A 12444-nucleotide genomic window follows, 5' to 3' on the forward strand; every position below is an offset into this window, starting at 1 on the left:
GAGCTGCTCGTACAGACAGTGAATTTGAGGATGAAAGTAGCCCTCCCTTCTTTTCGAAGACGAGTGCTGACGCTCCTCCAACCGAGAGTTGTACGAACGGCTCAAAAGAGATCAAAGTTACATGGCCCCACAGCTATGTATTTATTATATCCACAACGTTCATCCATATTTTGAGATCATTTCGGAGCATTATCCAAAAAAAAAAAAAAATTATATCTAAAGATCAACTGGACCACGCCACAAAGAGCAGCGGAAAAACTGATTTTCACCATTAAAAATTTTGTAGGCCCCACCACTTGATAGTTAGATCTGTCTTATTTTACATCTCAAGCTTAATATGAGCTCACCAAATAGATGGACGGTTTGGATATAACACAGACCTCATGATGGAACCCACAAAAGGCCCAGCAAAAAATTAAGAAAAAATTAAAAACAAGGAACCTATAGCTACGGATTATAACCGTAGCTATTGCCAAAGCCCGTGCCTTTTCCAAATGTATCGAAGGTCTTTAAGTATATCGAAAAAGGTCCCGAACGATCCAGCAAGTTTGCCTCAAAAATCCTGCAGATTTCCTATGGCTACGAATTATAACCGTAGCTATAACTGTAGTCGTTGCAGCTTAGCAATTTTTTTTTTAAATTTTAATTTTTTTTACATGGAAAACTTTATTCTACCTACATTTTTCTCTAATACATATTTATATAAATATGTATATATAAGCATATATATATATTTTTTTTCTCTTTTAATTCATTTCTTTGTCTATTTATTCAACAAGCATATCTCCTAAACTAGAATGATTTACTTAACGTACCACATATGATTTTGGGGTAGGAGAAGCTAATTTAGCCAACAAACCTAGTTATTTTCCAAGATTCCATCGGGTCGATGGTCGAAAATCCATTTCATTCACTTCATGATCAATTTCAATCACTTTGCGGTCAAACTGGAAATTAAGCAGGGCAAACATGAAATTCAGCAGGGCAAACATGAAATTCAGCGGGGCAAACATTAAATTGAGCGGGGCAAACATGAAATTGAGTGGGGCAAACATAAATTTTAATGGGGCAAACATGAAATTGAGCGGGGCAAACTAGAAATTGAGCGGGGTAAACATGAAATTAAGCAGGGCAAACTAGAAATTGAGCGGGGCAAATATGAAATTGAGCGGGGCAAACTAGAAATTCAACGGGGCAAACATGAAATTCAGCGAGGCAAAAATGAAATTGAGCGAGGCAAACATGAAATTGAGTGGGAAATTGAGTGGGGCAAACTAGAAATTGAGCGGGGCAAACATGAAATTGAGCGGGGCCAACGGAAAATTCAGTGGAGCAAACATGAAATTAAGCAGGGCAAATATGAAATTGAGCGGGGCAAACGGTGGGAAACAAAATATATTTATGTTTTCTCCTCGTTAATGTTTAAGAGACCTTATGAACTAGTTAGATGACAAATAAACATGTTAGGCCTAGGAGCACTAGTCTGTCTGGAGCTCAGAACTGGCAAGGCAGTACCTGATCCACCGTTAGACTTTCTTAACATGTCAGCACATTAAATGATCGTGTATTGTGCCAGAGAGGGAAGCTGTTTGGCAAGTGTACAGCTGTTGTAGGTACGTGTCGTTGAAAGAGGAGCATTGACGCTCCTCGATCTCCACGTTGTACGAACGGTTCAAAGGAGATCAAAGTTACATAGCCACACAGTTCTAGATTATTTTAGAGCATTATCCAAAAAACTGAATCATATCCAAAGACCATCTGGACCACACCATAAATAGTAGTAGCAATAATGATTTTCACCATTAAATAATTTGTAGGGCCCACCGTAATATTTATTTTACGTCCAACTTTTCATAAGGTTACAAACACCTGAATGAAGGGTAAAAACAAATTTCATATTGATCCAAAACTTCTGTGAGCCCAAAAAGAGTTTTAATGGTAGATGTTCAATCCTCTACTGGTTTTTGCAGTGTGGTCCACTTGATAGTTAGATCTATCTTATTTTTCATCTCAAGCCTTAAGACAAGCTCCCCAAATGGATGTACGATCTGGATATAACATATACCTCGTGATAAGACTCATAGAACTCTCTCCCATAACCACTCCCCTATATAAAATGCATTCGGACCCTAACACAGACATCATGTTTGCCCTGCTTAATTTCATGTTTGTCCCGCTCAATTTCATGTTTGCCTCGCTGAATTTTTAGTTTGCCCCGCTGAATTTCGTGTTTGCCCCGCTCAATTTCATTTTTGCCCCCATTGAATTTCATGTTTGCCCCCATTGAATTTCATGTTTGCCCCGCTGAATTTCATGTTTGCCCTGTTGAATTTCTCGTGGGCCCCACTCAATTCATATTTGCCCCGCTCAATTTCTAGTTTGCCCTACTGAATTTTTAGTTTGCCTCACTCAATTTCATGTTTGCCCTGCTCAATTTTCAGTTTGCCCCGCTCAATTTCTAATTTCCCCTGCTCAATTTTCATGTTCGACCTGCCCAAAGGACATCAAAGTTACATGGCCCTCACAATTATGTATTTATTATATCCACAACATTCATCCATATTTCGAGATAATTTGGGAGCATTAAAAAAAAGAAGAAGAATCATATCCAATGATCAATTGGACCACACCACAAAGAGCAGCGGGAAAATTGATTTTCACCGTTAAAAATTTTGTAGATCTATTCATAAGGTCACAAAGACTTGGATGAAGAGGAAAAACAAATTTCATAATGATCTAAAACTTATATAACCCCTAAAAGGGTTTTAATAGTAGACGTTTAATCCTCCACTGCCTTTTACAGTGTGGTCCACTTGATAGCTAGATTTGTCTTATTTTTCATCTCAAGCCTTAATACGAGCTCATCAAATAGATGAATGGTTTGGATATAACACATACCTCATAATGGGACCAACAAAATGGCGTGGGGATTATAATGAAAAAAAAAAAGAAAAAAAAGGAAGATAGTGAGTCAGGGTCAGTGGGACCCTATAACTAGGGATTATAACCGTAGCCATAACCGTAGCGTCAATATATCGAAGATCTTTCGATATTATTGAAAAAGTCCCGAACTGTCCAATGAGTTTGCCTTAAAAATCTTGGAATTTTCGATCACTATGGCTATGGATTATAACCGTAGCTATAAGTGTAACAGACTGCACGGGCGACAATGCCGCTAACTGTCAAGTGGACCACACAGTAAAAAGCAGTGGGGAATTGAACGTCTACCATTGAAACCCTTTTAGGGGTTACAGAAGTTTTGGATCATTATGAAATTTGTTTTTCCTCTTCATCCAGGTCTTTGTGACCCTATGAATGAACTTAGACGGGAAGGATTTCTCACAAACATCACAGTGGGCCCCCTAAAGGTTTCCAATGGTTGACGCTCATTCAACACTATTTCCTGTAATGTGGGACACTTGAGATTTGGATATACCTCATTTTTGGTCTCATATCATAAAATGATGTCGAAAAATATATGGACAGCATGGATGAAAAGCATACATCATGGCGGGGCCCACAGACCACCGACCACCCGCCATTGGCTGGTGGCAGAGGGAGTACCCAATCCGTTTCCGTGAACGGAGGGGTATTTTCATCCTCAAATTCGCTATCCGTACGAGCAGGTCTAAGTTCCCAAACAAAGTTTGTATTGTTTCATAAAAACAGCTGGATAAAAGGAGAAAATACAAATATTAATATGTTTTAATACTTTCGTGGTCCAAAAAAGCTTTTAATGGTCGTTCATGGTGCGGCTACCGGATAATTAGATCTTCTTAATTTTTGAGATGCGATCCTATATAAGCTGAAAAAACGGATGGGCGGCGTGGATATGAAACAAAAATTTAAAGTTGGCCACACACGGTTACCCAGGCAACAGCTATTCCGCTGCCGGCGAACCAAGGGCGGGTACATAAGACACGAAAGTGCTTGGATTGCGTAGTGTAGCACACAGCTCCGATGTGGGTACGGTGTGGTGCTGCAAAAGCTATATGGGCCCACCATGATGTATGTGTTTTATCCACATGGTCCATCCATTTTGTGAGCTCATCTTAGGGAATGAGCCCAAAAATTAGATAGTTTTGTTTTGGAAAGATGATCTTAACCTCTGTCCATCGATTGGGTGACTGGGATGGCTACTCATACTTTTCCAGGGCCTACTCATGGTGGACCTTCCTCCTGAACAGTGCAGATCAGTCTCATGTTTGGCCGAACTAAGGGACTACAAACGCACTTACGTTGTTCGGAGGCTACAACGCCGGCCCTCTTTTACGAGCTTAGCGAGGCCCGCCCGCGTGTAAATGGACTATCATCTACACGCCACCGCACATGTAAGCGTAGCATACTGGTGTGAAATCCATGACATCCATCAGGTGGGTCCGACCACGTAGACGTTGTTGTCCGAAAATGGATCTGGTCCCTCAGCAGGTGGGCCTGATATTGGAAACTAGTGTCCCAAGTTTTTCACAGCCATGCATTTTTTCTAGACTGTGGATCACGAAAACCTACCAGACTCTTGGGACATGTTATCTACATGGTCATACCCTCTGATGGATGGATGGGTTCTCGCACACATGCGAGATGCTGGCACATGAGAGGCTTGAATGGAAACGAATTCCAACTCAGGTTTTGCACACTTGAGGCCCATATCTCAGATGGTTGATCTGATGAGGCGCCAGTCCACATTGAATCCACTCCGTCCACCTGTTGTGTATGTTAGGATCGATGTCGGATTAAAAAGAAGGCAGATCTAAAACTCGAGTCAAAGCATAGGATATAAACATCATGTGGCTCAAGGTTGGATGACATATAAACGTCAAGGTGGCCCCAGCAAGCTCTATATGAGAGGTGGATGGCATATACAAGTCATGGTGGACCCCACAGTTTGTTCGATAAATGGTGGGTTCCCACAACTGCTCCCTATCTTGTAGCCCACTTGAGTTTCGGCCCCCAGTCCAAACACAGGGCGGGACAACCAATGGATATGGTGAATCTCATCCACGTCAGCACAAGTAAGACTTCCATGCCCTGGGAGAGTGCACTGGTTGCAGGATTAGGGCTCTATTTGCTGCATGCATATGAGGTCGTTGCTGCCGATGTTTTCAGCACTGAGTATTTGCTTGGCAGAATTGAAATTGCGGCTTCATTTCAAACTAACAATACCCAAATGTCAAGATAGCAAACATGTAGTGTATGATTGAGATTTAAGGAGATGGGTCGCCTAATAAATTTGGACCATAGGATATTTAGGTGGTAGAGTTCATCCTCTGAAAAAATTCATCATCAGCATACTTACATGATACATACATCAAGATGTAAGGGCTACATCGGCTTGGGTGAGTCCAGGGCCGCACCTACCCATTGCCACCCCTGCTTAAAGTGCACCGTCAAACGACAAAACGTGAGAAAGATTACCATTCCATTTCTGTAGGGCTTGAAACTCGTTGGACAGATCTGAATATTAATATGTTAGCTAAGCCCAACATGCGCGTACAAGGCATCTCATCTAACCATATGTGCCATTATTTGAAAACATGTGCAGCATGGAAGCAGTCAATCAGGTGGGCTCTAACACTGTATGGTCCATTCATCAGGTGGGTCATGATGTTGGAAACAGGTTATACGCCCCAGAAAACTTACGATCAGGCCTATTCAGCCACAGATTTGTTTCGTAAAAGCATGGTCCATAACAATATGAAACTGACCTGTTTCTTGGATCGAAGGACCCCTCGTGATGGATGGATTGGATCAGGTTACTATTTAATATGTTGTCAAAGATGGTGGAGCGTACACAAGCTGAATTTTTTTATAGACGCATGCTGGATTATAAATATTGAAGTGGAGATCCAAAAGCTTGCTTTATCCATCCCACTTACTTTTCACCTGGAAGCCATGTTATCTTAATTTCCCGAGGAATTACAGGGACCTTATCATCTGAACATTAGTAAACGGAAGGTTTCCTGAACTCCTGACCTGCAGGATTGAATTCTGTACATGTGTGTCCGTAGGGTGACTCTAGATGGATTGGGGTGGGGGGAGATTTTGTTGAATATCAATGGTTTTTAAAATAATAAAAATGAAAATTCAAAAAATTCCAAAATTTCGGGATTTTCCCATCAAAATGCTTTTTGAATTTTTGAATTAAAAAGTACGGTGTGTGCTTTGTCCCACATTGGAAATGAGAAGAAAATTTTGTGGTTTATATATAGACTTGTGAAGAGTATTCTTACTTGAAGTTTTTGGAGGAGGTAATGCTTGGGTTGCATTGGAACATAAGCACGCACGCGTGCGCGTGTGCTCGGGTACGAGCACGGGTGTGAGCGGCAGTGTGTGGCTGTAGTGGTGCGATGGGTCTGATCTATGCCTGATAGCTGGAGTTAATGATCAACGGTCAGAAACGTAATCCAAACGTTTTGAACCATTAATAGCAGTCTAGCAATGGTCCACTACCTGATGCCTATATAAACCGGACCATTTCAGTCCGATTTTATCATCTCAACACACCAGCTCTCCCATCAAATCAGATACAATTCATAGCTCCATTCTAAAATACTTAGAACATCTCCATCATCTGAGTTTGCTAGAAGAAATCAGTTGCGTTAAAATTATTCCACAGTGGACTTATCGTGATTGCTGCACGCTGGATCTAGATAAGACTTGTCTTATCCTGGAAGCAATTCACTTATAACCCATCAGCAATTGATAAGGGGGCGAATCACGCTTTAAGGACATCATATTTTATATGTGATTCAGCCTAGTGAAATATTTTATTTTCAATTTATTTTTTGATATTTTCGGTGTATTTAATCGTTTATTCCCAACAATCTTAAAGCGTGATTCATGGACACCGAAAGTGTTGCATCAGTCAAACTGATGAACCAGGATCTGATCTGATTAAACCGATTCAATGGTTCAAATTTCACTAGATGGCAGGACAAACTGAAATTCCTGCTGACCGCTCTGAAGATCTACTACATCCTGGACCCGACTTTCCAGCCTTTGCCTGAAGCAAAGGACACTGATACTCCAGAACAGGTTGCTGCTAGAATCAAGCGATAAGAAGATGAACTGCTGTGTCGTGGCCATATCCTCAATGCTCTCTCTGATCGTTTGTACGATTTGTACACAGAGACCACATCAGCGAAAGAAATTTGGAGTGCGTTGGAACATAAATACAAGGTTGAAGAAGAAGGTACACAAAAATTTCTAATTGCTAAGTATTTCGACTTCACGATGGTAGACAATCTACCGTTGCTTGGCTAAATCTAAGAACTGCAGCTTATTATAAACAAAATAAAAGCCATAAAAATTGATCTTCCTGAATCCTTTCAAGCCGGAGTTATAATCGCAAAATTGCCTCCGAGCTAGAAAGACTACAGGAAGAAACTACTGCATAAATTCGAAGAGTTCACCCTGGAACAAATCCAAAAGCATCTTCGAATTAAAGAAGAATCCTGTAACCGAGACAAAAAGGATAATGCTAATGGTGCATCCTCATCCAAGGTGAACGCAGTAGAATGACCATCCCAAAATAATACCTATGAGAAAGCTGATTTCCTTAAACCTAACAAAGATAAAGGGAAATTCTAAAAAATTCAAAAGAAGAAAAACGGCAAACCTAAGGGAGCTTGCTATGTCTGCGGCTAGACCGGACATTTCACCCGAGTCTGTAGAACCGAAAAAAGCCTAAGAAAAAGGCTAATGCTGTAGATGATGAAATCGTAGCCATGGTCACAGAAGTAAACCTAGTTCAAGAGAAAATTCCTGGTTGGTGGTATGATACAGGTGCCATAGTCCATGTATGCAACGATCGATCTGCCTTCAAAACCTACGAAGACGAGACTAATGGTCAAGAGGTTTAAATGGGAAGTGAAGGACGATTGAAAGTTGCAGGAAAATGAACCGTGAAATTACTCTTTACCTCTGGAAAGAAGGTAATCCTGACCAACGTACTGCATATCCCAGACATAAGGATGAATCTTGTCTCAAGGGATCTCTTAAGCAAACTTGGGATTATGGTTATGTTTGAATTAGGCAAGCTGATCTTGTCTAATAATGAGAACTTTGTGGGTAAGGGATACGCTTGTAATGGAATGATCAAATTATCTCTGAATGATAAGAATTCTTCTGCTTACATGATTGAATTTGTAACGCTATGGCATGGAAGACTAGCCCATATTGGCTACAGTACCATAAAACTCATGGCTAAGAACGGCCTAATATCATACAATGATAGTGATAAAGATAAATGTGAAGTATGCATATGGTCTAAAATAATCAAGAAACCATTCCTTGGCGTTGAGAGATCATCTCAAATATTAGACCCAGTGCATATTGACATATGTGAACTAAATGACGTTCTTACCCGTGGAGGTAAAATGTACTTTATAACGTTTATAAACGATTGTTCAAGATATGTATATGTATATCTGTTAAAATTGAAAGATGAAACATTTAATACATTTAAGATCTATAAATCTGAAGTAGAAAATCAACTAGATAAAAATATTAAAATCCTTTGTAGTGACTAAGGAGGAGAATATTTCTCTAATGAATTTTTTAACTATTGTGAAGAACACGGCATAATACATCAGTGCACAACACCTTATACACTACAACAAAATGGTCTAGCAGAGAGAAAAAATAGGACATTAGTAAAAATGATTAACTCAATGCTAATACAAGCACAATTGCCATTAAACCTATGGGGAGAAGCACTGTTAGCTGCATGTTATGTTTTAAACCGAATTCCTTCTAAGAAAAACAAGACCTCTCCATACGAAATATGGAAAGGAAGAAAATCAAATATAGGGTATATTAGAGTGTGGGGGTGTCTTGCATACAGCAGAACACCAGAACCTAAATGAACTAAGTTAGGACCAAGAGCTATCAAATGCGTCCTTGTAAGATATGCACAACATAGTAAGCCTTATAGACTTCTAGACTTAGACTCCAATGTAATTATAGAGTCTAGAGATGTAGAGTTCTTTGAAAATTCTGTATTCATGGAGAAAAAGAATGTTGGGATTCAATCTCCTAATGAAACTATAAAAGAAACACAAATAGAAGAGAAAACTCCTAGTAAACCTCGTAGGAGTTAAAGAGCAATAGTAGAAAAGAGTCTTGATTCTGGGCAAATAGACTCTCAACGACTCTCTTTTCATCTAGTCGAGGGTGATAGAGAGAAGGTGCTTAGGAAAATACATATGGTTTTAACTATAGAAGATGAACATAAAACCTTTAGTGAAGCTATGACTTCAAGAGACTCCGCTTTTTGGAAAGAAGCCATAATGATGATGGATTCTATAATGTCTAACTAAACATGGGAATTGGTAGATCTACCTCCAGGTTCTAAACCAATAGGTTGTAAGTGGGTATTTAAGAAAAAATATCACACTGATAGTATAATTCAAACCTTTAAGGCAAGATTAGTTACTAAGAGTTTCCGACAGAAAGAAGGAATCAATTATTTTGACATATATTCACCAGTAGCTCGAATAACATCGATTAGGAACTTATTTGCCCTAGCATCCATACATCATCTTCATATCCATCAAATGGACGTGAAGACAATATTTCTTAATGGTGATCTCGATGAGAAGGTTTACATGATGTAATTAAAAGGGTTTGTTCTACCTGAAAATGAAAGAAAAGTATGTAGACTTATTAAGTCTTTGTATGAATTAAAGCAAGCACTAAAACAATGGCATGATAAATTTGATTCTAAAGTTTTGTCTTAGATTTTGAATATAATATTGCTGATAAATGCATATATTCATAAGTGTGTAATAATTATACTGTAATCATATGCTTGTATGTATATGATATGTTAATAATTAGTAATAAAATGGAAGGTGTAAATGAAACCAAAAAGTTTCTCTCTTCAGTTTTCAAAATGAAGGATCTTGGACAAGTGGATACCATATTAGGTATCAAAGTAAAAAACATAATGGAGGTTTCACATTATGTCAGTCTCATTATATTGAGAAAATAATAAACAAGTTTAATCACTTGAAAATTAAAGAGGCAAAGACCTTGTTTGATCCAAGTATTAAGTTAAAAGAAAATGATGGAAGAGCAGTTGCACAACTAGAGTCTCATGTATGCAATGCACAAGACCAGATATAGCATACGCTATGAGTAAACTAAGCAAGTTTACGAGTAATTCAAGTGTTGAACACTAGAAAGCTGTAAGTAGAGTTTTAGGTTATCTTAAAGAAACCAAAGAACTAGGGCTAGTTTACTCAGAATTTCCAATAGTATTGGAAGGATATACCGATGCAAGTTGGATATCGAGTGCAGGGGACAATAAGTCCACTACAGGGTGGATATTCACCCTAGGAGGTGCAGCTATATCTTGGGGATTCAAAAAATAAACATGCATAACACACTCAACTATCACTACCAGAAAACAGGGAAAAGGCTACGGATAAAAACCGTAGCTAAAAGCCTATGGCCACGGTTAAAATCCGTAGCACGACCGTAGCCATTGGTGCCGTAGCCATAGGTCTAAAAGCTATGGCTACGGATAAATCCGTAGCTATAGAGATAATAGATACGGATTAAAGCCGTAGCCATTGCTTCTGTAGCGGTCAAGGATTTACGGCTACGGATTATATCTGTAGCCAAAAGTTGGGCATGAACTGTAGCAATAGGTTGAAATTAGCAACAACTACGGTTTTCAGTTACAATGCTACGGTTAGTAGCCGTACCTAATGAAAGTATAGGTACGGAATAAATCCGTAGCAATATTGTCTGTAGTTTAAAATTACATACAGCTACAGATTTTATCTGTAGCTAAAAGTAGAATGAGAACTGTAGCAAAAAGCTAATTTTAGCAAGAGCTACGGTTTCAACAAAGGGCTACGGTAAATAGCCGTAGCTAATGCTTGTTGTTAATAGAAAAATTAATTAGTAATGGCAGCTCTTACTATTGTAGTACACCCTGATAAATCTTTTATTCATTCAATCAAACACAATCATTCATTTCCATTCACAAAAGTAAAATGCCAACATAATAATAGTTATATGTCTATTTAAAGTTCTCATTAACAACAAGATCCAATCGGCATCGATAGTAAATACTCATAATCACTTGCTCTTACAACTATTCCCACCTCCGGTGTCTCTTCATTTTCTTCTGTTTCCATTGCCTCGCTGGTATCAACGCCTTTGGTTTTAGGAAACGGTGTGAAACCCTTCTACTGCAACTCGAGGACCAGATCTGCTCTCTTCCTGTTACTCACAATAATCTCTCCTTCTACCACCCCAATGATGAATCTGACTTTGTTAGACAATCTCAACAGCTTTATTTCAAGATTATCCAACATTACTTTCTGCATGAAAGTAGCAAGTTAATACTACCATCTTCTCAATTACCAAAAAGAAAAAATGGAGGGCCTAGATCAAAGCTCACCTTTCTCTTTACATAGAACTCAAGTCTTAAATGAAAGAATTCTTCAAGAACTGCAAGAAAAGAAGGCACGGTGATGAGAAAGCATGTATAGATTTAAGAAATTCATAGCAGTACATAGAATAAGCAAACTTACTTTGTTCGGGACTGTCATATTTCTTGATGACACCCCTCACGTCGAATGAGCATATCAATGATCTTACCGACACTACAAGAAATCTCACTTTTAGCGACGAAAATTTTCGTAGCTAAAAGTCAAATTTTCGTAGCTAAAAAGTTTTAGCAACGAAAGTTTTCGTTGCTAAATTCATCGCTAAAAGACCGATGTCAAAGCGTTTTATCAGCGAAGAATTCGAATCGTCGCTAAATGCAAGCTTTTTAGCGAAGAAAATTTTCGTCGCTAAAAAAACTGTACAAGACTTTTAGCAGCGAAAATTTTCGCTGCTAAAAATAAATTACAAAACTTTTAGCGACGAAAATTGTCGTCGCTAAAAAACTGTACAAGACTTTTAGCAGCGAAAACTTTCGCTACTAAAAAAATCGTTCCATTTTTAGCGACGAAAATTTTCGTCACGAAAGAACTGTACAAGACTTTTAGCAGCGAAAATTTTCGCTCCTAAAAAATCGTTCCACTTTTATCAACGAAAGTTTTCGTCGCTAAAAAAACTGTACAACACTTTTAGCAGCGAAAATTTTCGCTACTAAAAATATTGTTCTACTTTTAGTGACGAAAATGTTCGTCGCTAAAAAAACTGTACAAGACCTTTAGCAGCGAAAATATTCGCTACTAAAAATATTGTTCTACTTTTAGCGACGAAAATGTTCGCCGCTAAAAAAATTGTACAAGACTTTTAGCAGCGAAAAGTTTCGCAGCTAAAAAATCAATTACAAAACTTTTAGCTACGAAAATTTTCGTCGCTAAAAGTCTCTTTTTAAAAAATTATTCTACCTCAAAATTCTGCACAAAATTCCTGATATACACCTGTTAACAATATATTTCATCATATTCATCCTGATATACACCTGTTATA

At 38.5% G+C, this 12444-nt stretch overlaps 1 long non-coding RNA gene across 1 annotated transcript; it reads right to left on the bottom strand.

Moving 5' to 3' along the window:
• Positions 1-11086: 11086 nt before the first annotated feature.
• LOC131231715 (uncharacterized) lies at positions 11087-11617 on the bottom strand. The gene is made up of 3 exons (XR_009164523.1): positions 11550-11617; positions 11417-11466; positions 11087-11336 (listed from the first exon to the last, which is right to left on the bottom strand). It is a non-coding gene; the product is annotated as an uncharacterized LOC131231715 (long non-coding RNA).
• Positions 11618-12444: the final 827 nt, after the last annotated feature.

This window comes from Magnolia sinica, chromosome 2 (assembly GCF_029962835.1).
Source record: "Magnolia sinica isolate HGM2019 chromosome 2, MsV1, whole genome shotgun sequence".
NCBI classification, from domain to species: Eukaryota; Viridiplantae; Streptophyta; class Magnoliopsida; order Magnoliales; family Magnoliaceae; genus Magnolia; species Magnolia sinica.